The 26,301-nt window shown below is 40.7% G+C and overlaps 1 protein-coding gene across 4 annotated transcripts in view; it reads right to left on the reverse strand.

The window, feature by feature from the left end:
- The window catches only part of LYPD6 (LY6/PLAUR domain containing 6), a 65,550-nt gene that overhangs the window by 35,116 nt on the left and 4,133 nt on the right, over nt 1-26,301 (reverse strand). For 2 of the 4 annotated variants that reach the window (XM_077272990.1, XM_077272993.1), the window contains exon 2: nt 229-364. The gene's annotated coding sequence lies outside the window, so the exon portion shown is untranslated. Of the gene's footprint in view, nt 1-228; nt 365-2,543; nt 2,655-21,168; nt 21,297-26,301 lie in introns of those variants that run through there. The other 2 variants (XM_077272991.1, XM_077272992.1) reach the window with 2 other exon arrangements.

The following is a 26,301-nucleotide window of genomic DNA, read 5'->3' on the forward strand; positions in this document are numbered from 1 at the left end:
GTAAACAGCGACGCTGCAGCGATCAGATCGTTGTCGTTCTCGTTGTAGAGTCGTTTCGTGTGAAGGTACCTTTAGAGTTGAGCAAAAAGATTGTCAGGATCCTGGTTCAGAAGCCACATCGTTAGTCGGTGGCCACCGGACCAGAGTCCTGAGAATTTTTTTACTCAACTCTACTCTGCATAATGTGACAAACATAGAAAAGCCTCAATAGAAGTGAGTGTAACTTACCAGTCTAATAAAGAGGCAATCCTAAGAACCATGCAGAATGGGTGGAATTGTAATTAGTGCATGTGCTTCACGTGTTCAATCCTCTGGATGACAAATTTTTCACTTTCCAGCCCAATTCTGAATGTCCATCCATAGCCTGAAACACAAACATGTGGATGGTTAATGTCCATACCTTAACTGAACATTTAGAATTTACCTTTAAGCATGGGGTTAAGTTATCCATGTCTTTTAATGCTGGTCATGCACATATCGGCCACAATCACAATTATAGGTGAAGCATCACCCATCTTTTCTAACCATTCAAAAGCAACCTGTTGATAATAATTTCCACTACGTTCTGTTTCATGTCATTTCCCCATGTTGACCTCAGTATGAAAATAATTTGTTATAAATATTCCAGATAAGAACTATATTCACAAATCAGAAATGTGGTACCGCCATGGGGTTTGCCACATGCCAAAACTTCTAGAAACATTGCCTGATACTGTGCAACACAAGTAGTCAAGGTCATTACAACATAAAAAAAATCCAGACATTACACTCATAATTATTTTATAACTATTGAATAAGCAGGTTTGCGCTTACAAGCCAAGACGGTATAATGGGATTAGGTTCCAAAATGACAACCTGTCATCCGACAGACCGATAAGTGTCTCTAAGAGCTTACTTTACAGATTTTTTTTTTCATTTAACATGCCTATACCACACATGTGTTGACCTGGGTCAGGATGAAAACAAATCTGATCCTACACAATTATTTATTTGTTGGCCAAATAGTTATACTTATTATTTGTGCACCAATTCTAAAGTTTATCCATACATATTCGTGGAAACTCCTTAATATTAGAAAGTTGTAGATGTGCTTGATTGTTTCTCCAGTGGGCTTTAAGCGAGAGTGACTGGACATATGTAGTCTATTTGAAACTACCATTTTAAGAAGTGAATCACTACTGAATGCCCTAAAACTTAATGAAAACCTTAATAAAAGGTACTTAATTACAGATAATTGTGCAGATAATTGATCTTGGGTTTAGGGGCAGGTGACAAATCCAATTGAAATCTTTTTCATCTTTTTTTTTTAAGTGAATCTGAATAGAATTTATTTTCAGGAAGAAATTATTAGGAATTCTTCCGAATACAATCTGTTCTCTATTTTACCCTTTTAACCTTAATTTTATCCCTTTAAATACAAGGAAAAGGGAGAAAACATATTGTTTCACAAGAATGTAGCTAAGTCTCTGCTCATATAGTTATACGCGGGTCTGTTTGGCATGAGTGGTGCACCACTGTCCGGGCTGAATGTGATGGACCCTATTATATAGAGTATTTGTGGGGTTTGTTGGGCGTTGCTGATGTTTGTCGTATGGTAGATCCGGCACATCTTTGTGACTTCCATTTTATACACTGATGTGGACATAGCCGAAATCAGGATCTGTTAAAAATCTTACTGCCGTCAAGCATTTTTAGATCATCCGACTTCTAAATGGTAAGAAACTTTTAGAAATCTGGCAATGAATATACCGATGCTGATGCTATTTTGGCTGCTGCCGAATTCTTGGACTATTGAAAAATGTCACTGTACATATCTCAAAGTCTACATCCCACCAAGCCATATGCAAAGCCCTATCAAAATATTAACTTCATTCTCCAGCTTATTGGGCACTGACTTCAATGTTAAAGTGGTTTTATCACAAAGAAAAGTTCATTTTAATCAATAGATCTTGGAATAATAATAATTTCCACAATTAGATGTGATTAAATAAAATGTTCCTGTGCTGAGATAATCTTATAAATGTGCCCCTGCTGTGTACTGTGTAATGGCCGTGTCTGACCGTTCAGGAACATGGTTGGATCATACCACAGCTCCTGGGCAGGGGGGGAGCAAAAGAGACAACACAGCATGGGATCGCAGCTGATTCTTTTTGTGAGGTTTGTGATCTCGTGCTGTAATGTCTGTATACTCTCTTTTGCTTTCTCTCCTACTCAGAAGCTGAGTTGGGGGGTAACAGCTGTGGAGGTCCCAGATTTGGAGATATATCGCTAACAGTGAGGAGAGGGAGAGGAGGTGAGAGTAGGAGAGTGTCCGGCTTGTTTTGTGTTTTGGTGGAAGTTGAGGAGCAGGTCAGGAGATGAGGTCAGGTGGAGAGGTAAGAGGGAAGGTGAGATAAACATTTCTTTGGAGTGTGTTGGGGTTTGGGGATAGCGAAGGAGAGTAAGGATTAGTGGAGCAAAAACTGTTCGGGCATAAGTCAGCATGGTGAAAAGTAACTGTGGGAGACAAAGAGGTGAGTATGAGTAGCAGTGGTAGCTCTTACCTTCTGGTCACTTCTCAGCGATTTCTGGTATATTTCTAAGGTGCACTTAAAAGCTGAACTTAAGAAAACGCACTCAGGCCTGGATCAGAGACCTCTTAGACCAAATCTATACTGCACATGAAAGACACAAGGTGAGACCAGAGGGGAGGAGGCAGCAGGTAAGAAAATGACAGAAATAGAGTAAATTAACAGACAGAAGTGAAGACTTTGCTAATTATACAGCAGGGAAGCCGTAAACATACCAATATAGACTGACAGGTGCGAATTGTGATCAATGAATGTGAGGAATATTCAGTTCAGGATTAGTGGTGGTTTTGCAGCTAATCCCATCCCCTGGCAAATATTTCTGCACCACCATGGACTGACCTTCTCATTATGTCTACCTTGTCATTTCAGTGCTAAACTTCTCAGCTGCCCTGTAAACTTAGCAGTCACCTCTTGAACCAAAAAGTTTTGCGGTCAGTACCCCGGGGTTCCGTACAATCCACAGTCTTCTCAAGTTTCAAATCTCATCAAAGGAAATTTAAATAATTTAAGAAGATCAGCTGCAAGAAAAGGCGGTCATAGGTATCTGCAAATAATGAGGCCGTACGACACCCCAGGGGAGGTGGAAGGTCAAAGTGAAAAAAAAAAATATTCGGGGCTTTTACCAAACGGGAGATGGGATTCCACCGAAGATGAGAGAACTTTAGAAGATGGTTTTAATGAAATTCTGTTGCTATTACACAGCGCAGAGGCATCAGTGTAACATAATATGGGAAGGTGACATCTCCCGTTACTTCATTAATAGAATTTGTAATCTAATTTTTTGTTTTTGTTTTTATTCATGTTGCATTTCTTTTTTAATATATTTTAACTAATTGTTCCTTTTATCTTTGCTTCCTTTTTGTTTGGATGTAATCGCCTTTTAGTTTATTGCTACAGATCTGATTATTGTTTGCCCCCATTACGTGGCCAACTTTGATATACGTGTGGTTAACCATAAGCCTCCGTGCACTGCCCTTCATGTTGGATGTTTTTAAGGGAGAATACCTCTGTACATGAGGAGTAAGATTGAATCCAAGCATAAAAAATATTTAACATACCTTTGTATGAAATTGTAGAAAAAATGGAACAGTAGACGGTTCATGGAAATGGCGTAAAAAGGGGGCAGGGCAGAGGAGTGATTACCCTCAGCACAAAAGTCCAAGGGAGTGCAACATTTTCCACTCCCGCCCTGCGCCTCCCATCCTGTCCAATGATCAGCACCTGCAAGTGCCTCATCATCTTGGGGTGCCGCCTTGTGCTGCTTATGCAGAGCGCAGCGGGCCAAGAGGAGTTTGGCTGCTGCACTCTGCCTGGGCAGAGGGTGAGAGGAAAGCGCTCAGTATAATTAAGTGAGCTTCGTCATCTTCGTAGCTGCCTATGCAGAGCAATTAATGAAAAACTCATCTGAACTGCTTGCACTTGACGAGAAATTAATGAATAAAGACAGTATTGAATCATTCATTACTAAGAGCAGCTTTTACGTTTCTACACTTTTTCTAACCCTAACTAGACCTAGGTTTAGGCTTGGGTTAGTGCTAGAGATTGACAAATAGAACAACGTTGAATGTTTTATTTTAAAAATGTAAAGACTGATTTTAAAAACAAAAAAAAAACAGATAAAAGCTAAGAAGTCAAAAGTGCAAACTATAATTAAATCAGTATTTTCCTCAAATTACAATACATTTGTTTGGCGGATAAGGGATTCAGTACCAGACAGGTGGAAGGGACTCGGGGAGTGCTGAGGGTTCACGGGTTCGGGGGTGCAAAATACTTTCCTTGCCTAATGCACCGAAACCCACGCTATGCCACCTGGCACAGAACTGAATGTGCATGATGCTTTGATATGGCCACGGGTGCTTTAGTGGACAGTTATTGGTCCCAACTTATCCAAAAACGTGGATTGTTTAATTTAATTTTGGAATCTTATTCCCTCTGATGACAGCACTCAGTATGGGGTTAATCTGACCTTCCAGACATAGATTGTTGGTAGATCACTTAAAAACTTTCTGCTGACAAAATATAATGTCTCTAGGCAATTTTATATCATGGTCCTCCGATGCGGAGGTGCAGCAGCTAGGCATCTAATCCAGAAAATCCTACAGATCGAAGTTCTGCACGTTTCACGCGATTTGCGGTTTTAGACTTCACATGTTCATACTTTGAAATATTTATATTTTACAAAAAGTACAATAAAAAAACAAACGTATCTAATACATACACAAAGCTCCTCTACATAAATAAAACTCTTACAATTCTCCGCACTGCAACTTTCTAAGTGTAAGTGAAGTCATTAGGAGATTTCCTTGTAGACTGCAGCACTATTTCCTTTTTGAATCAGACGCCCATACACCTAGTAACCAAGAAACCAAATAAACTCACTCTGACCTTACGTGGAAAAATATTATTTTACCGTTTATGAAAATTACTAAACTGCTTGTTTGGCTGATGACAGCGTTTTTCCAGGAAAAGTACGGGAGCCGGAATATTATTCGAGAGAAAATTCATAAATCTTTAGTTTTGTGGAATTTAAAATAAAATACATATATATTTATATGTTGAGATCACCATTACTAGTGTTATTGTACAGCTTTCAGCTCAATCTCGAGCCATGGCAACTTGATGGATGAACGTTCCGTAGGACGGTTGATCTTGTGCAAGCCTAGATAGGTCCATCAGGGTCTTCTCTGCCGTTATCTTGGTTGTATCAAGCTATTGGTCCTAGTCTTCCTCTTCACATTGTTCCTTCTATTCTTCTGACCATGATGTCCTTCTCCAGTGATCGCTCTCTTCGTATGATGGGTCCAAAGTAGACAAGTCATAGCTTGGTGATCCTTGCTTCGAGTGACATGTCTTGCTTGATTTGTTTTAAAATTGATTTTTTTTTTTTAAATCATTAGTGCCCACCAGATTTGACAAAGAGAAGTTCTGCGGTTGAAAGTTGCACCTTTATTACCGGGGAGGCATAAAAGCATAACTTTGTAACAGAGGGGCACAGAGGAAAAATACAAACTGTTCTAGAATCAGTGATACCAAACCAATTGGAGGAGATACTCAGTTTAAATAAAAAAGAAATCCAATGTAAGTTCCTCTCTATTTCAAATTTGGGTATCATAATTAGTTCTGTAGTTAAAAAAAAAAAGGTTTTAGCCAGGCATAATGCATGAGTCTGTTACTAGTGGTCTTACATTGGTCAACTTTTCCTAGTTTTATTTTTAGTAAATATTTAATTTCTGACTTTCCAAAAATTGAACAATAATTCTTAGTGTATCATGTGCCAAACAAAAGAAAACAAAAAAGTGTTCTTTGACCAATTGTGGTGCCATAAAAATGAGGAAAGTTCAAAGCTTGAGCAATGTAGACATTAACAATGGTAGACTTAAAGGGATTGTACATAAATCATATTATGGCAATAGGACGCCATTGAGGGAGCATGGAAATAATATCATGGCCGCGCAATTGGTGCTCATATAATGTTTCTTCATTTTCAACAAAATCCACAAAACATCAAATATAGAAGATCTCACTCAGACGTTCACGACAATCAATCAGTGCCAACAATACTAGGCAATATCCTTGTTAAAATTCGGAATGCTGAGGGCATATTTCACACCCCTGCACTAAATTTTGGTCAGGATTAACAACTGTGAAATTTTAATCTTTGCTTAAAGGAAAACTTCACAATTTATTTAATTTAAATGTAAATGTGGGTTACTCTGTAAGGGATTATAGATGTAAAGAAGAAAATCACTTACTTTTAAGATATTTTATCTTACTAAATATCTGTAATCACCGACTTAACATCATAAGCATGGGCGTACTTATGGAAACTTACTTCCAAGTCTCAAAAGCCCCTTCACACTTACTGCTTCCCAACAATATGACATAAGGGAATGTCTCATGTGATCAAGCACTGTACTTTACAGCAATTGCATTTATAGACCAATCACAAACCTTTATGTTTGCTAAAGTAGAATTCCAACAATTTATCTTGTGTTACCGTTGTAGTATTTTACTTGTATGCACTGACTGGGCGAGCACTAGAGAAGAAGCTGTTCAGGGCAAGTTTTACTTTTGCAGAGAATGAATAATGTTAATGCATTTAAAACAACTGCATGCTGTGTATACTAAAGAAAATCATTAATTAGCTGATTAGTCAATTGTCCAAGTACGAAGGCGACAGATTGTGCGCAATATAACTGCACAAATAGAGAATTGTATATGGATGTAGATATCAGGATTACCCTCCACTTCCAAGGAAAAGAATCCGGAGACCCCGGAGGAAACCCACACAAACACGGGAGAACGTACAAACTCCTTACAGATGTTGTCCTTGATGGGTTTTATACCCAGGAACTCTGCGCTGCAAAGCAACAGTGCTAACGACTGAGCCACCATGCTGTCCATATATGACTAGGGGCTTCCATATATCGGTTAAGCCAACTTTTTTCCCTTCACTATGGCTGAGAGATACGAGATGGAAACTACCGTAATTCAAAAGTAGATCCCATAGTTTGCTTTGCAATCGTTCACATTCATCAGAAGCATCACTTCTTGCTCCAGACCCTTCAAGGAGCCAGATCAGAAAACCTTACACATTGTGTTTTGCCATCCAACTCTTCATCTTGCAGAAGAAACTCTTAAAAAAGCGGAATGACAACTGATTTGAGAGCAGTTGCTATTAGTTGAGGCATAAAAAAAACGAATACTGGTGGGCTAGATATACTGGAAACCCTGTCCAGTTTAGAAGGCCCATTTCCATATACCTTTCTTAGTTAGTAGATTGGTCCCACACTCAGGATCTTCTTGGTCAGAGTGGAAAGCGGGTTTAAAGAGTCTCATTCTCGAAGACCGGTCGTGTCCTGAATTACACAGAGAACCTCTTTTTATCTCTGAATCTCAAAAGTGTAGTCAAGAGCTTTCTGTGGGTTTATTGTTAAGTTGACCTATTTCGGGAGGAACGGCCAACTATCTAATGTGGGCCTTTCCCTTTCTCCCCCAATAAAGGATGTCAGAGGAATAAAGAATCAGGCAGTTGCAATTCCACATTATATCCTTTTGGTCCCAATGCACGCTGCAAAGGTTTCTGACATTAGCTTATGCATACTTGGCCGGGAAAGTGGGGTTCCAAAAAGGTAACTTGGAGGAGAAATAGTCGTCTGGCTGCCACCTATCTGTTGAGGATGGTCAACGTTAAGGTGCCCATATAACTTAGACAGGCTCAACCACAATTCCTAGAACTCATGTGAGTTTGATACGCGTTAGCGTCCATATGTGTTTGAATTTCTAATTTGATACATGGCTTTTATTAAGATGGAAATGAAACAAAAATTTTCTTTTTATACTTTTTTCAACTGGTGCCGGATGGCAACTTTTATTATTCACTCGAGGAGACCTGCCTTGAGTTGTCTGAACATGGTTGAGGGATTCACAATCTTGTTTCTCCGTACGGCGTTGAACTGGAAATCCACTTTTTCTACTGTTGTGTCCCAGCCACCTATACACGTCAGATGGTTGTGCAATCTAATGGGAATGAGGGCCTTAAGGTCACAAAGTCTAAATGCCCGACAGTTCAGGTGGAAAGTTTTTCCATAACAGGTTTACTACTAAATGTTTTTCTGGAAAAAAAATATATTTTTAGAGCAATGTTCTAGATAACATCGTATAGCACAAAGAAATTTGTTAAGGCTTCATGGCTGAATGACTGCACTTTACAAACTTGACATTTCACCATTATACAGACAACCACAATGATTTAAGGTCAATGATCACAAAGCAGAATCTGAGTCATTAAACGAGTCCAGACAGTGGGGTGTTGGGGTGAAATGGTCTCTCGGGCTCACAACAAGATGATGAAACATCACTAGTAGTAAAGGACACAAGACAATGGGGAGACACATTCATCCTTGCATTCATTCTGAAAAGACTTCATGACGTAGCAATACTGTCATGTAAATCTATTTTATAACAAAACCTTGTCTGTTTAGAGGCCAGTGTGAACATGTGCCTGCACGTTACATGCAAACCAACTTATTTTCCAGTTCATCTATTTAGGTTTTTGTTTCGATTTTGTAACAGTCTATTAGTGAAGGCAATCCTCCAGGAAACACAACATGTAAGGCAACATTCGCATATATTGGCTAGGTTCACACAAGCAGACAAAATATCATCAGGATGCACTATGGTCGATCCGAAGTGGATCCAATAGACTTAATTAGGCAAGTCTCATCCAACAAATGTGCCGAAAATATGGTCATGTGAACATAGCCATACAGTGATTTCTACTGATTCCATCGGATTCACCGAAACACAAGATTCCGAGTGTGGAAGAACAAGTATTGTACATGTCCCTTGGTTTCACAATAGTAAATGGCTCCATTGGGATAATGTCTGAGTCTGCCGTAATTCCGTTCCGTACCACCTCTGAGTTATACAGAGCCATATTGTACTACTCACTGCAGCTCAGGTATTCTCTCTAATAACGGTGGATGCCGACCTCCCATTTAGTACAGCAAAGATAATATGGGATCCCAATCTACCATAATGGTGGACAAAAATCGTACGTGGTTGTGATCAGTGCTAACACTGCGTTAAGATTCCATTGATCCAAAAATAAAGATGAATACAAACCGCACATGAGCTATAATAAAAGATACAAGTATACGCAAAAACCATCTGTATACATTAGATTGGAATCAGGTGACCATCAGGACCCCCGATTCTCCCCTGACAGATGATGGGCATGTTGATACTTTTGATTCCCCACTTTTCCTATTGAAAACCTAGTCACGCTCGAGCGTGCATGAGTATGGGGTAATCGGGACAAACCGCTGACAGTCAAGCAAGTGTTTGGCCGACCACTAAGATTTATGGAAACGGTAAAAAGTTGTTGCCAATTTGGGAAGTTACCACCTATCTATAGGCGCTGAAATTTCCCGTTAGAAAGGAACAGTGGCTTTATTCATGTTCTACCACAGATAGCCAAGTAGAGCTTTTCAAAGACATGTTCTTGAGATTGATGGGGGTCCCGGTGAGCAGCACCACCCTATTCTGATGACGGGTGGTAACTTGCCAATTTGTGGATACCGCTTTAAGATTTTTGTTGGGTACAGTCCCTCCAAAGGAGTAAGCATACAGTCATCTGCCATAACACAGTCCATCAGTCTTCTGTGCTCATGTTGACTTGCCGAATATTTGCTGAGGCTTTATAAGACTTATCTTTGCACTATTTGACCTCGATTGCTGCAGGTGTGGCCGATCGCTATCAGTGGCCACATTCTAACCAATGACCCCATCTGGAGGAATTACAGGCAAATCCTCATAATATCGAGGAATCCTACATGAGCTATCTGGCTTGATGTTTGGGTGTTTCCATTCAGCTTGTGTTATTACGAGCCGTATTATAAACAGATGGTAATGATAACGTTGTGTCATACTCGGGCCATTACAGAACAGGTGGAGAAGACGAATGTCTTATGTAAGCAGGTTCAGCGAGGAATCCTGACTGATAAAAGTTTTCTTGTGGTTTCATAATGACAGATCATTGCAGGTGACCTGTAGCTGCTTGCCCTCCGCAAGGTAATTAAGCATTTTCCTACAAGCTCAAGTTCACTGTAAAAGCCAACAATAGGCTGGCAAATGCATAACTGCGACAAATCAAAAGAGAAAGGAGGATTTTATTAGTCTGGAATCGCAAGCCACCGGCAACAGACAGCACAGAAGAGCCATAATTGATGGCTTCTTTAATAGTAAAAAAAAAACAGATTGGTCCCTTTAATGATACCGAGAATACATATATAATAAAAAATATTGGTGGCTCGTAATAAAAAGAAAAATATCTAAAATTGTACAATATTTATTTTTAAACTGTGGAGTTGGTTCAGCTACTGTATGTGGGGTACTGTAATGGGGGCATTATGAATGGCATTTTTGTGGGGCACTGTCGTTAGCTCTGCTAAGACCGTATGTCACTGTCTTAGGCAAACTTTCTAATTATTATGAGCATATTGTTGTTGTCATTATTATGGGACACTGATTCAAACTGTTATATAGAACTTAAAATTAGGGGGGGGAATGTACGGCAGGATTGGAGTACAAATAGTGATCTTTTTATATAATCCATTAAAAGATTTAGCATGTTCAGAAAACCCATGTACCTAGGCTTAATTTAAAAAAAAAAAAAACATATGTGCTTTACTCACCCTCACCAAGTTCAGCACTGATGCTCCTCCGCAGCTCCTGATGTCTGCTGGTGTTTGCAGTGCTGACATCATGTCGACAGTGCTGCAATCAATCACTGATATCAGTAGTTCTGAACAGTTCATGGTGGCAACTTAAAAGCAGATTCTTGGAGCAATGGCAGAGACTTCATGCTGGACCCAGAAAAGGACAGGTTTTTTTTTAAACAAACTGCGCCTTTGGACACATTTTTTTAAACCAGAAAACCCCTTTAAGAAACTCAGAGAAGGAAACAGACTATAGAGAGGTCATCCGGCAGTGTCTTAAGAACCCAATACACATTAGACAGTCAAAAGCTAACTCTCTGCCCAATACACAAGAATGCTCAGCCGCGCGTCTGTGTTCTCTATGAGAGAACGGCTGCCGCGCTCCTTCTGACAGTGGCTCTTCTCTCGGGGATCAAAATTGGAAATGCAACATGCTGGATCCTTCTCTTCCCTGACATCATCTGTTGAGGAGAATCAGGAGGTCTCCATAAACATCAGACGGTTAACCGCTCCAGGCGAAATCATCAGATTCAGTTGACTTTAGTCCTAAGTGTTTTGGGGTCTTTTATCCTCTCTTCGTGTTAACAAGACAAGCACTCTTGGTTTAAGGAATTGGGAGGAATTGCTATTGGCAGAATGAGCATTCAGCTGGAAGCCTTTGTATATGTATGGGGAGCCTAAAGGGTATTTCTATTTAGTTATGCCATCATTACTAGGGGCCTAACCTCTGGGAAGCCCCCACTAATCCTAAAAACATAGAGTCTACAGTGCGGCTTCAGCTTCACTGTTTTTCTTGCACTGGTTCCCGCTGCCTTGAAGGGGGACATCCAGATGGTTGGTGAGTGGCACTGTACAGAGGAAAACTATGAAGCCACTCCGTGGCCACTTCATTCTCAGGATCGGTGGTGGTCTAATGGTTCTGCCCCGACCAATGAACAATAAGTGGTGGCTTAACCTAAGAATTCCAGTTTAAGAATCTTTAAGCAGACCATATACATTAGACTTATGTTTGCCAAACCCACCGATATCGATGCATTCAGCCAATGGTCTAATGTGTAAGGGAGCACCGACCAAATGATGGTTGTGAGTGTTATTGATCAATTTCTCCATAAGTCACAGGTCGACCTGTCAGTCGGCGTCTTTCTCATAAAGAACACAGGAGTATTTGGCTGAACGGGTCTTCCTGTGTGTGGGAGAGTCAACTAAGATGTCTGTCGGCTGAATGATCTTTGGTCCAACAGTCATCTAATGTTTATGGCTGGCCTGAGCGTTCAAAGATCACAATGATGTTCTATAGACACCCATCTACACGACTTTTCCATACCCATGAGCATTCAGCATGGCTAAGACACCTATGACAGGGACTTATCTCCCCTAAAAACAAAAGGATCGACCCTCAAAATTCCAATTGCCGGATACTTGTATTCCCTGACAACATGTGCTGGTGGAAAATCAGGAGGTCCACAAACACATGAGAGGCTCTGCGGGTCCAGTCATCCTTCCTCTAATGTGCATGGAGTCTTCACTGAACAGTCCATTGCACGAAATTTCATCCAAAACAGCAACCTGACAGGTAAATTCAGCTTTCTGATGCTAATTGTGCACATTTCTGGGAGAGGCAGCGAGTGTTCGCCTAACAATGACGGGTGTTTCCAAAACTTTATCAGTATATCAAAGCTGTTATTGTTTAGACGTCAGGGGGTCGAGAGCTGTCAGTCACGTCTGAGCTGGGCAGGGTCACAGCCAACAGATGGGTGGTGTCACTTACAAGACCAGACTTAGATAATGAAGATGAATTAAAAAAAAAAAACAACTTTGACAAGATTATGACGGCATGTATAAACATAAACTGATGTCTTAACTACCCAGTGCGGGATGTCTTTGATTTTTTTTTACTGACTTTTTGTTGGCGCTACATGTGGATCTACTTTTATTATTTCTAACACTAATTGTCACCTTAAGACTATTTATAGTTTTCCATCATTAAAAAATATATATGTAAGATTTTAATACGTAGTTTCCATAAATATACACACCCTCAAAATTACGACTTTGCATTTATGAGGACCGGTTGGACACCTGGCAGAACTATAAGTGTGCAATCACAATGCATGATCCAGTCCGCCCCACAAGAGCTAATCTGTCTCTTCTGATCCCAGATTAAGGACTGGTCAGTCTTTATAGGGTCTACATATTAATATTTTACAAGAGGGGATGTGCTCCTGACCAATAATAATTTTTGGACTTACATAAAAATTCTGATAATCCACAAATGAGTAAATGGATAGTGATTGAGAAAGGACACTCCAAGGAACGCTGGTTCAGCCAATTTATGCGAACATGCAAAAGAACCATTACTTCTGACTCCTACATGCACGTTTGACATCACCTGCTGGAACGAAGGGTTGGTATTGTAGAAATTGAACATGCCAAAATCTTGGTTCCCCGACTTTAGTCATCGAGGAAGTCAGAATTCTCCCAAACACATTAGTTACCGATCCTGTCAAAATCGGATGATTCTTCTGGCTTTCTGTAGCACCGGCGTCTCTGCCAGCTGCCTTTCTTCCGCAGCAGACTCCAGCTTACTCACTGCTGCGGCGCCCGCCTGTCACTCCGTCTTTGCTGATGTCCGCACCGCGCAGATTCCCGGGCACTCTGCTTAGGGCCCCTTTTCTTACAGGGACCGCGCGCATTGTCCTAAAAACTCCACAGCCAATAGCTGAGGGACACCTACTGTTTAAGGCGCCTTCTCCAGCATAGAGGTGCCTGAGTAACATGATTAGTTAGCCCATAGCACGCTTTCTAGTTGTTAGGTCCCCAGTAGCACTCGTCAGTATTCTAGTTCAGCACCTGTCTGTCCATACCTGCTTGTCTATCTGCATTCCAGTCCGCACCTGGCAGTGCTCTTCTGTATATCTGCCGGTACAGGCCGCACCTGCCAGTGCTCATCGGTATACCAGCTGGACCAGCCTGCACCTGCCAGTGCCTAACTGTCCATGAGCAGGACCACTTCGTATCCATGGCTCCTGTGTTCCTTCAATGCCTGTCTGCATCTACTGTCCTACCCATTACACCCTTCCTGGCCATTTCTGCCTCCTAACCCTTGGGGGTCAGCTGCCATCTACCCGAGGTCAGTCCTGGTGTAGCAGCTGGTTCCATCTCGTCCCTCCTTGGATTGTGGTATCGCCAGCCGCTGTGCATCCAAGGTCGGACTTGGTGAGGCATCCAGTCACGCCCCTCCAGGCTCTCCTCGGATCACAGCACAGTGATTCCATCAACAAGTCCGTTACACTGTCTACTAATATTTATACGCACAGTAATAGTACAAACCATTTTTATCCCTCATATTGGCCAAAGTTTCTATGGCCATCGTCTCATGAATCTGTAAAAGCTTAGAGTTAACTGAAGCCATAACATATCGCTCAGAGGCCATATTGTATCGATGTAAATCTCCAGTTTTCGGGTTCATGCACATAATTGATTTTCTCAGAAGAGTGCTATCTGTGGTTTTCACAGATAGCACTGGCCTAGAACATTCTATGGAGATGAGCACATGTCTGATTTTTTTTCCTTGTACCAAGTGGTCCACGGAAATAAACGGAGAAATGTCCAATTTTGATCCAAGTGGCAATGCACGGACTGCTGAATGGAGAAGGTGGAGAAACCGATTTTCTTTCTCTATACGTCTGAGAAAAACTGATACCATTCTGATCAAAGTCAGATCCGAATAATCTGATTGTTTTTCCTGGATGTGAAGGAAAAGAGCCGGGTGACCCTACCCTAAGAGTGTTCTCACATTGTTTTCCGCAACCCATTCAGTGGCCCCATTAAGGTTTACGCCTGAAACCCCCCGCCAAATGGGATTCTGACGTATGCGCCTGCGGGGGCCACAGACTATAATGGTGCCGGCAAAATGAATGAATGTGTTCTCTGCCATGCATCATTTTCGAGCATGTATGCCTACTGGAGGCGGACACTCAGATGTAGTAGACTGCGTCTAAGGCTGGAGTCACACCAGCGTATGGTCTCCGATGCAAGGACATCAAATGCGATATGCTAATGATCCTCTGCAGCGAGTGGGAGCAGAGTGTCATGCTAATGTGCTCCAATCCTGTCGCAGAGAGAATCGGAGCACAGCTGCAGAGGAGACGGAGAAATTAATTTCTCCATCTCCTCTGCTGCCTGCGTCGGCACATATCGCACCTCACTTGGGTGACATTCGAGGGCTGTGCATTCTGTCACTTGCACGATAGACTTATATGGGTACAAGTGAACGGAGTCTTGCTGCCAATTGCAGCATGCTGCGATTGATCTCGAATGCCGATTCGGCATGAGAAAACAATTGCAGACCCGAGCTGCCCCATAGAGTAACACTGGGCCGAGTGCTATGGTACGGTAGTGTGACTCCGGCCTAAGTGTCCGCCTCCAGTAGGAGTAAATAAGAACAAATCCGACAAGTCATCCATACACATTGGATTAATGCTGACAACTCTCAATATTTCAGTCTGAATTTACAAAATATTAAATATACAATTCTAAGTTGGCTGTTAGGTCTCAGTCTCACAGAAGGAAAGGGGGTTATTGGGTATTTTATTCTATTTCTTTCAGTAGATTAGGATGAAAATTTCAACAACTGGCATCAAAAATCCAGATAACTTCCAAGAAAAGATTTTATGCATTAATTTATAATACAAAACACTCTGACATACCAGGTTTGGCTTGTCACTCTCCACAAGGAGAAACGTCACCCCTTAGACTTCAGTCTTTCCTTTAAAAATACTGAATAACTTTCAAAATGTAGTCATGAGGCTCGAGAAAAAAAGTCCAAACAGATGAAAATTTGCCCCATTGACCGGAAGCCATTTCAATTCTCTTTGTATTTTACTGTGTTTAGGTCCTAATTAATGTTTTTGCACATAAAAGAAAACCTTGACCACGCCTAATGACTGATCTCTAATTACTGGCCCTTGGAACTTTAATTAATGGCTATTATCCTAGTGGGGAAGAATTGATCAAAGTGTTAAGTGCCCATTACGTAAGAGATAAAGGTAGGATAAGGATGGAACGCTGTTCTTATACCTTACCAATCAATAAAAAAATATTTTAAAAAAACATAAAATAACTAAAAATACTGACTTTTTCTTAAAGGAAAGAAACCTAAGAATGACATCAACAGCGCAACCATGAAAAATAAATGCACATATTTAAATGACTTTCTACACAAAGCTAAACTTGTGATTAGATAAACTTCTGTAATCACCACTAGATCCCATTGTTCAGCGCCTCACCTGCCAGACGCTACACAAAGAACTTCAAATTCTTTCTTTAAATTAGGTGTGACATAAAACACCTCTTTAATCTTTGTGGTATTAACCAAAGAAAGAATGTTATATAAAAATAGAAAACAAAAAAACACAAAAATAGAAAACATAAAAAAAAAAACTTTCTACTTATATCTATTTTTCTTCCCCTTTAGAACTCCCTAGAAAAAGTATTATTACTAAAGATACATTTAAACCTTCACCGCAAAAAAAAAAAAAAAAAAAAAAAATATATATATATATATATATATATATATATATATATATATATATATATATATATATATATATATATATATATATATATTTTTTTTTTTTTTTAATATCATACTTGAATATGTTTATGCTTTTTTATCTTTTGGTTCTTTAATGAGATTATGAATTTATTCTTGAACTTTTTTACCCCGTATTTCTGAAAATTAACATAATTTTTATCCTATATACAATGCATATAATTGTAATATTTTAAGACATGTTATCATGTAACCATTCATGTGAATATTACATTGATGACTTTCAAAATATAGTTTTTTATAAACTGCACTGTTAAGCAGCACATGGCTCAGTGGTTGACACTGTATGGTGGCTCAGTGGTTGGCACTGTATGGTGCTCAGTGGTTAGCACTGTATGGTGCTCAGTGGTTGGCACTGTATGGTGCTCAGTGGTTGACACTGTATGGTGCTCAGTGGTTGGCACTGTATGGTGGCTCAGTGGTTGGCACTGTATGGTGCTCAGTGGTTGGCACTGTATGGTGGCTCAGTGGTTGACACTGTATGGTGGCTCAGTGGTTGGCACTGTATGGTGTTCAGTGGTTGACACTGTATGGTGGCTCAGTGGTTGACACTGTATGGTGGCTCAGTGGTTGGCACTGTATGGTGGCTCAGTGGTTGGCACTGTATGGTGCTCAGTGGTTAGCACTGTATGGTGCTCAGTGGTTGGCACTGTATGGTGCTCAGTGGTTGACACTGTATGGTGCTCAGTGGTTGGCACTGTATGGTGGCTCAGTGGTTGGCACTGTATGGTGGCTCAGTGGTTGGCACTGTATGGTGGCTCAGTGGTTGGCACTGTATGGTGGCTCAGTGGTTGGCACTGTATGGTGGCTCAGTGGTTGGCACTGTATGGTGCTCAGTGGTTGGCACTGTATGGTGCTCAGTGGTTGGCACTGTATGGTGGCTCAGTGGTTGACACTGTACGGTGGCTCAGTGGTTGGCACTGTATGGTACTCTGTGGTTGGCACTGTATGGTGGCTCTGTGGTTGGCACTGTATGGTACTCTGTGGTTGGCACTGTATGGTGGCTCTGTGGTTGGCACTGTATGGTGGCTCAGTGGTTGGCACTGTATGGTGGCTCAGTGGTTGGCACTGTATGGTGGCTCTGTGGTTAGCACTGTATGGTGGCTCTGTGGTTGGCACTGTATGGTGGCTCAGTGGTTGGCACTGTATGGTGGCTCAGTGGTTGGCACTGTATGGTGGCTCTGTGGTTAGCACTGTATGGTGGCTCTGTGGTTGGCACTGTATGGTGGCTCTGTGGTTGGCACTGTATGGTGGCTCAGTGGTTGGCACTGTATGGTGCTCAGTGGTTGGCACTGTATGGTGGCTCTGTGGTTAGCACTGTATGGTGGCTCAGTGGTTGGCACTGTATGCATTAATTGCGCTATATCAGTGAGTAAAATAAATAAATTCTGCACACATATAATACTAATATATATATTTATAAACGGTATATATATATATATATATATGTATATATATATTAAAGATCTAAGCAACTTAAATTGAAATCTAACTAATTTCATATTTCATATAAAAATATCACATACTGTTTCGTACAAATGTAAGAAATACAAAGAAATTTAGCATTTAACTGATCTTATATAAAAAAGCAACAAAAATAATGAATGAATAAATGAATGAATGAATTCTGCACCAATTAAAAAATCTCTTCTGATCTTTAAAGCTTGTCAAAAAGAATTTATGTAAAATTTGATTGACGAAACATACAAAAATGTCACAAAATGTGAATGATTGAGATCTCCAGGGCCACACAGGTCAACCCGTAGGTCATTTAGATGAAAGCCGGAAGGACGTTGGTCCTATGAAGACACATCATCCTGACTTGTGCGTGTCTTTAAAGAGATGGTTATTCAGACAAGGAGTTCAGACCACACAGAATTTTCTTTCTTTGGCCCAGTCGAAAAAGCAAAACAAGAAAATTTTCCGGCCATTGAGCCACCATTGACCGTACATTACACAGAACACACGCAAGTACTTGAGCCACATTCCAGAAAATACCCGATCTTCACACCTCGTCCAACACCCTCAGGCCCCCATAATATCTAAGAGCCGTATCGTTCATTTCCAATTGCCCTTTCACCCTCGGTCTCCTGGAATTTTATGGAATTTTTGTTAATTTTGGGGGGAAAAAAAGAACACAAGTCATCCTTGCACTATACTAATGCATAGAAAATATATTTCATAGACTATAAGAAGGCCATATTTTTTTTCGTTGGCCACGGCAAGTAATTAGGAATTCCACCCATCAACACACTTAGCGCCACTCTCCACCTGCGCGGTTATACGGTAAGAAAGATAACGGGATGAGCTACTGAATAGTGGTAAGAGACATATGGCGGCACACTGTTACCTACAACAAAGCTACACTTGATTTATGGGAACCTATTCAAGTCCATGGAAGGCAGCTTCTTACAGAAATTAAATGTTTACTTGAGTGGCCTCCTCTGTAATCTGCTAGACGAGGCCCTGTGATTTACTAAGATGGAAATAAGTGATGGGCTGCTTGTGGTCTGACTATATAATGAGCTTATTATAAGTAGGATGGACCTGGACATACAAACACTGACTTCAATATTTTCTAAGCTTTCTAAAAAGAAATCGTAATTAAAAAAGCTAAATAGAAGCAAAAAATTAATTAATAGTAGTCAAAAATGAAAAAAAGCTAAATAGAAGCAAAATTTTAATGTATAATAGTCAAATAAAAAAAAAATCTAAATTCAAGCAAACTAGTACCGTAATTAATAATAGTCAAAAAAAACAAACAAAAAAACTAAATAGAAGCAAAATATGAATTAGTAGTTGTCAATTAAAAATGAAAAAAAAAAAGCTAAATAGAAGCAAAATATTAATGGTAGGCAAATAAAGATAAAAAAGCTAAATGGAAGCAAAATATTAATGGCGGGGAATAGGATTAAAAAAAAATAAGCATTGACTAATGGTGTTCAAAAAATTTTTTAGCTTTCTTTAAGTAAAAAAAAAAGTAAGCAAAAAACCGAAAACAAATAATGGTTGGCAAAAAAAATATAAAAAAAGAATGGAAGCCAAATAGTAACTAATGGTGGGCAGTAAACAATTTTAGGAACACAAAGTAGAAGCAAAACCTTACTTAACAGTGGTAAAAAAAGGCAGAAAACCACAAACTTTACAGAACAATTAGGCTGTGTTCACACGTTGGGTTTTTGCATTGTTTTTTTTTTATTTTATGCAAATTTTCAGCTGCGTTTCACAGTACCAGTAAAGTCTATGAGATTTCAGAAGTCTCATGCACACACACATTGCTTTTTTTTCCTGACTGTTTTGTTAAAGAGCTGCGTTTTTGCTAAATTCAGCAGTGACTTCTTTCGGCATTTTTCACCCATTGACGCAACGTGTGAACAAAGCCTAAGTAAGGTCCAAACTCATTTGTTTTTGTTTCAAGTTATTTTTTTCCCTCTTGGCTTTCCTTTTGCCCTAGAGGATTTTGCACCCTATCCATCAAAATGAGTGAAGAGTGTTTGACGAATAGTCACAAATTTAGAACCACTTATTTTTTTCCCCCTCTTTTGCGCCTTTAAAAGAGTCGCACTCTCCTATCAATAAGAATGACAATGCCTCAACTGTGCAAAAAAATAAAATTAGATTTTGTGCTCCAATAAGGTACCGGAGTAAAATTTTGCGACACTTTGAAATCTTGCAAACTATGAAATAGCCTAAAACATCTGGATAACCAAAACCCTCCGCATAATGAAATTAAAAAGAGCAGATGAGTAAACAAGTAAATCGAATCAATCAATAAATTAAGTAATCCACTAAACTTGAAAAAAGGCATAAATTAAATAATGAATAAGGTATAAATAAGAAAAAGTCACTATTAGAACTACTTCTCCAGAAAAAGACACAAAAGAAGCGAGAAATCGGTCTCAGATTTTTTAATAGGCTGCCAAAAAGTTTTATAAAGAAAAATATCAGTTTACAAGATACCACAACAACAATACATGTATACAAAACACTATAGAAGTTACTCCAGTTTGAAAAGTAATTACTTTGGTTTTGACAAGTTATAATTAAAAAAAAACAACAACAAAAAAACCTTTGTTGACTTTGAAGTTTTGGTGTTTTTGTTTATTGCTATAGAAAAGTTAAAAAAATGCAAATTTCCAGAATGGTGCCTAGGAATTTAAGGCCTAATTAGCTATTAACGCTTCACACCTTTTTAGTGCGTTTTTTTTTTTAAATAAAAAAAAAGGAGCAAATTTAAAATAATGGAGGGAAAAGTAGAATGTTTTCTACATACTTCTCCTGCCTTTACCAGCCCCCTCTTGACATTGGCTTGAAAAAAAAAAAAGCATCGACAACAACAACAGTATCGAAAAGGAACGTATGAAACCAACTTGTTTATGTGCTCACCATGATAACGAGCTAGCAACAGCTGTGGGTAAAAAAAATAATAAATAAAATATATAAACGTCAAAGTATCACAGTTCTTCCCAAATGTCTCATTTGCATTGAATGGGATATGTGCTTTTCACCAACACACCCTATGTATGAGGGCACGGTAGAAAAACTGAGATTTATTAATTTCCACATCAGTATTTAGTGCATCTTGTTGTATCATTTTTGTTTTGTGGGAAATGATTACGGTAGTTCATTTATTAGATTCTTAGATTGTCACGTCTCTTATACACAGTATCACATTGCATGTGTCCCAAGCTTTCAGACAACTGCGAAATAGAAATAATCACCGCGAATAAAGAGATTTAAAATACAAAATCGATCACATTACCTGATTCCATGGTCGGCGCAGTTTTGCTCAGATTCAGCTATTTTCCCAGTGAGTGGAGTTTGTTGATAAATTCCAATTTATTCTGAATTTCCAAGTCCAAGTGTTTTCAGTAAGTTTAATACTGGACCTCATCCAAAATGTCTCCACACAGTCCTCTAAAGCCTCATTCAGCAGAGCCATCGACTCAGTTACATGGAGGGAGGGGTGCGCGATCATCCTATAAGCACCGCACTCTCATCTGCTCGCTCAGCAGCAGGTGTTGTCCAACGACTCCCAAAATAAACATCAATATTCTATGATATCCTATCCCCTGCCTGATACTCCGAGCCACCATGCTCCGCAACAGGAAGAAGGAGATACGAAGGCTATTATCTATCTATCTATCTATCTATCTATCTATCTATCTATCTTTAGCTATCTATTATCTATCTATTGTGTATCCATCTATTATCTATCTATCTATTATCTATCTATTCAATATATTGTCTATCTATTATCTATCTCATATCTATTATCTGTCATCTATCTATCTATTTTCTATCTATTTATCTATCTATTATCTTTCTATATATTTATCTATCTCTATCTATTATCTATCCATCTATTATCTGTCTATTATCTATCTATTCAATCTATTGTCTATCTATTAGCTATCTCATATCTATTATCTGTCATCTATCTATCTGTCATCTATTTATCTATCTATTTATCTATATATTATCTGTGTGTTATCTATCATCTATCAATTTATCTATTTATCTGTTATCTAGCTATTATCTAGGACAACTCCTTCTTGAACTAAATGTTTGGTCCAATGAAACAGAGCAGCCCATACTCCCCTCTCGTTCCAGCGGTGTCATCACTCGCGGTCCTGGAGCTCCCATGCGGTGTTGACACATGGTGCCCGGCGCCCAATCAGCGTTGGCGTCACTGTCTCCGCCTTCCTATGGATTGAACATGAAGCGGACGTCCGGGCTGCGGCTGATCTCTGACTTCCTCATGTTCAATCCGTACGATGGCGGAGACAGTGACGCCAGCGATGATTGGGCGCCGGGCACCATGTGTCACAACAGCCGGACAAGAGCCCCGGGAGCCGGAGTGCCGACACCGCGGGAACGGCGCTGGCTCAGGAGGTGAGCATAGGCTTTTTTATTTTATCGGGGGCCAACCATTTAGTTCAAGAAGAAGTTGTCCTAGTAGTGAAAACCTCTTTTTTCTTTCTATCTGAAAAATGGTCAGAATTGTCTTCACACCAGTTAAAAACCATCGATTAGCAGATACGGGCATCGTCACACTAAAGCGGACCTAAAATCCGTCTGTACTGTGGTTTCCCACCGCAGCCCGTGGACCATTTACACTCTCTTTGCAGTATATGACCATGAATATCTCTGTGGCTGATACATCAGTGTATAAATATTTTAGAATTCCTATAAAATAATAACACCATAAATGATTTAGCCTTTCTAACTAAAAAAAAACCTACGAAATTAAAATTTTTTTTGCAAAAAACACAAATAAATATGTCATGGCCGTGTAAGGTCCATTGCAAGTTGCCGATTTGTTTTCTAGCCTCGTTCATCAAGGGGATAAAGTTGAACAATATTTTGCAAACTTGCAGTAATCTAGGCCAGGAATCCAGTGCCTGCCTGGAGGGAATGAAATGTGCGTTGTCACCTGTCCCGTGGGCAGGTTGTATCCTCGCTGATGTGTTGTCAGGCTGGATACGTAGATCACAAGTGTCAGGGTGAGATCTGACCGCGCGCTTCACATAACTTATCGCAGCGAGATGGGAAATATTTAGGGAAGTCTCCGCTCACATCAAACACATGTGACAGCTATCTGCATTGTTCTCTGAGTTCTAGTCACGAAAGAAGAACCTCGCACGCATGCTACACGATGGGGCTGTGTAAGATACACTTTGTGAACCTAGTGGTTCTTCTGTTGGACCTTCGATGTCTTGTACTATTAGTGGCCTCGGTTATGCACCGGTTCGGGCTCCAATGCCAATCCTCGCATTCTCCTTCTCTGGCGTCTCTCTCTGCTCTCCTGGTAACCCAGCACACACTTCTGATGCCACTTAAGGCCCTTTAGTACCGGCTTAGGCAGCTACAAACTCCCAGAGTATTCATGTAGTTCAATGTATACTAACTACATGTTTGGATTAAGTGTGCCTCCTGTCAATCTCTCATCCATTATTCGCACACTCCACTCCGCTATACCATGATGCCAGTCTGCTAACTCACCTCTGTGCCTGTCTGCACTCCCAACTCTGCTGTACCAAGGTGCCTGACAACCTACATGGCTCTGCTGCTTCAAGGTGCCTGTCCACACACCCTACAATGCTGTACCAAGGCGCCTGAATATTTACATGGCTCTACTGCTTCATCCAGATCTACTATTCCACGCTGTTCAACGTACAGTGCCTTGCGAAAGTATTCGGCTCCCTGGAACTTTTCAACCTTTTCCCACATATCATGCTTCAAACATTAAGATACCAAATGTAAATTTTTGGTGAAGAATCAACAACAAGTGGAACACAATTGTGAAGTTGAAAGAAATGTATTGGTTATTTCAAATTTTTGTGGAAATTCAAAAACTGTAAAGTGGGGCGTGCAATATTATTCGGCCCCTTTACTTTCAGTGCAGCAAACTCCCTCCAGAAGTTCATTGTGGATCTCTGAATGATCCAATGTTGTCCTAAATGCCTAATGATGATAAATATAATCCACCTGTGTGTAATCAAGTCTCCGTATAAATGCACCTGCTCTGTGATAGTCTCAGGGTTCTGTTTGAAGCACAGAGAGCATCATGAAGACCAAGGAACACAACAGGCAGGTCCGTGATACTGTGGTGGAGAAGTTTAAAGCCGGGTTTGGATACAAAATGATTTCCAAAACTTTAAACATCCCAAGGAGCACTGTGCAAGCGATCATATTGAAATGGAAGGAGTATCATACCACTGCAAATCTACCAAGACCCAACCGTCCCTCTAAACTTTCATCTCAAACAAGGAGAAGACTGATCAGAGATGCAGCCAAGAGGCCCATGATCACTCTGGATGAATTGCAGAGTCTCTCCAGTCCTCCAGTCCAGTCCTCCAGTCTCTCTCTCCAGTCGTCACAACTCACCTAACTACAATTTTTAATCTCTCCCTCTCCTCTGGCATTTTTCCCTCCTCCTTCAAACACTCTATCATTACTCCATTACTAAAAAAACCCCACCCTTGACCCATCATGCACAAATAACTACAGACCAGTCTCCAATCTCCCCTTCATCTCAAAACTCCTGGAGCGCCTAGTCTACTCCCGCCTTACCCGTTACCTCTCCACCCATTCCCTTCTAGACCCTTTACAGTCTGGTTTCCGCGCCCTACATTCGACAGAAACTGCACTCATCAAGGTGACCAATGACCTTCTGACAGCAGAATGTAACGGTGACCACTCTCTGCTCATTCTCCTCGATCTTTCTGCAGCTTTCGACACTGTTGACCACCCTCTCCTACTCTCTAGGCTCCAGTCACTAGGCATTAAGGACACTGCTCTCTCCTGGTTCTCCTCCTATCTTTCTGAACGCTCCTTCAGTGTTCTGTTCTCTGGCTCCACTTCATCTCCTCTTCCTCTCACTGTCGGGGTACCCCAGGGCTCAGTCCTTGGCCCCCTTCTCTTCTCCCTCTACATGGCCCCAATTGGACAGACCATCAGCAGATTTGGTTTTCAGTACCATCTTTATGCTGATGACACACAACTATACACGTCATCCCCTGACCTTACCCCCGCTGTACTACAGAACACCACTGACTGTCCGTCTGCAGTCTCCAACATCATGTCCGCTCTCTATCTGAAACTCAACCTCTCCAAAACTGAACTTCTTCTGCTCCCGCCTTCTACTAACCTCCCTAAATCTGACATTTCCCTCTCCGTGGGTGGCACCATCATAACACCCCGGCAGCAGGCACGCTGTCTGGGTGTTATGTTTGACTCCGATCTCTCCTTCACCTCCCACATACAATGTCTTGCCCGCTCGTGCCGCTTACACTTAAAGAACATCTCTAGAATCCGCCCTTTTCTCACCATGGAGACAACAAAAACTCTCACTGTCGCCCTAATCCACTCCCGTCTGGACTACTGTAACGCTCTATTAATTGGCCTCCCCCTCACTCGACTTTCCCCTCTCCAGTCTATCCTTAATGCAGCAGCCAGGGTCGTTCATCTGGCTATTCGTTACTCGGACGTGTCTGCTCTTCGCCAGTCGTTACACTGGCTGCCCATTCATTACAGGATACAATTCAAAGTACTTGTTCTCACCCACAAAGCTCTCCACAGTGCGGCCCCCCCTTACATCTCCTCCCTCATTTCTGTCTATCGGCCTAACCGACCTCTGCGCTCTGCAAATGACTTCCGACTAACCTCTGCACTAATCCGTACCTCCCACTCCCGACTTCTCCCGTGCTGCGCCAATCCTCTGGAATGCTCTACCCCAAGATATTAGGACCATCCACAACTTGCATAGCTTTAGGCGCTCGCTCAAAACACATTTGTTCAGAGCGGCCTATCACGTTCCCTAATCAAACTCATTTTATGTTTTTGTGCATGTGTAACCCATTCACTACTTCCATCTACCCCCACCCCCCGGAAGATGGCTGGACCATCACTGTAAATACACCATGGTAAATACACACCTGTGCTTTGTATCTCCCCACCTCATTGTAGATTATAAGCTCTCACGAGCAGGGTCCTCTTATTTTGTCTTATTTTTGCTTTATTACTGTATTGTTAACGTTGTTACCTATGACTGTTGTGTGTTAAACTGTAAAGCGCTGCGGAATATGTTGGCGCTATATAAATAAAGATTATTATTATTATTATAATTATTATCTACAGCTGAGGTGGGACAGTCTGTCCATAGGACAACAATCAGTCGTACACTGCACAAATCTGGCCTTTATGGAAGAGTGGCAAGAAGAACGCCATTTCTCAAAGATATCCATAAAAAGTGTTGTTTAAAGTTTGCAACAAGCCACCTGGGAGACACCAAACATGTGGAAGAAGGAGCTCTGGTCAGATGAAACCAAAATCGAACTTTTTGGGAACAATGTCAAACGATATGTTTGGTGTAAAGGCAACACAGCTCATC

This window comes from Ranitomeya variabilis, chromosome 7 (assembly GCF_051348905.1).
Source record: "Ranitomeya variabilis isolate aRanVar5 chromosome 7, aRanVar5.hap1, whole genome shotgun sequence".
Lineage (NCBI taxonomy): Eukaryota > Metazoa > Chordata > Amphibia > Anura > Dendrobatidae > Ranitomeya > Ranitomeya variabilis.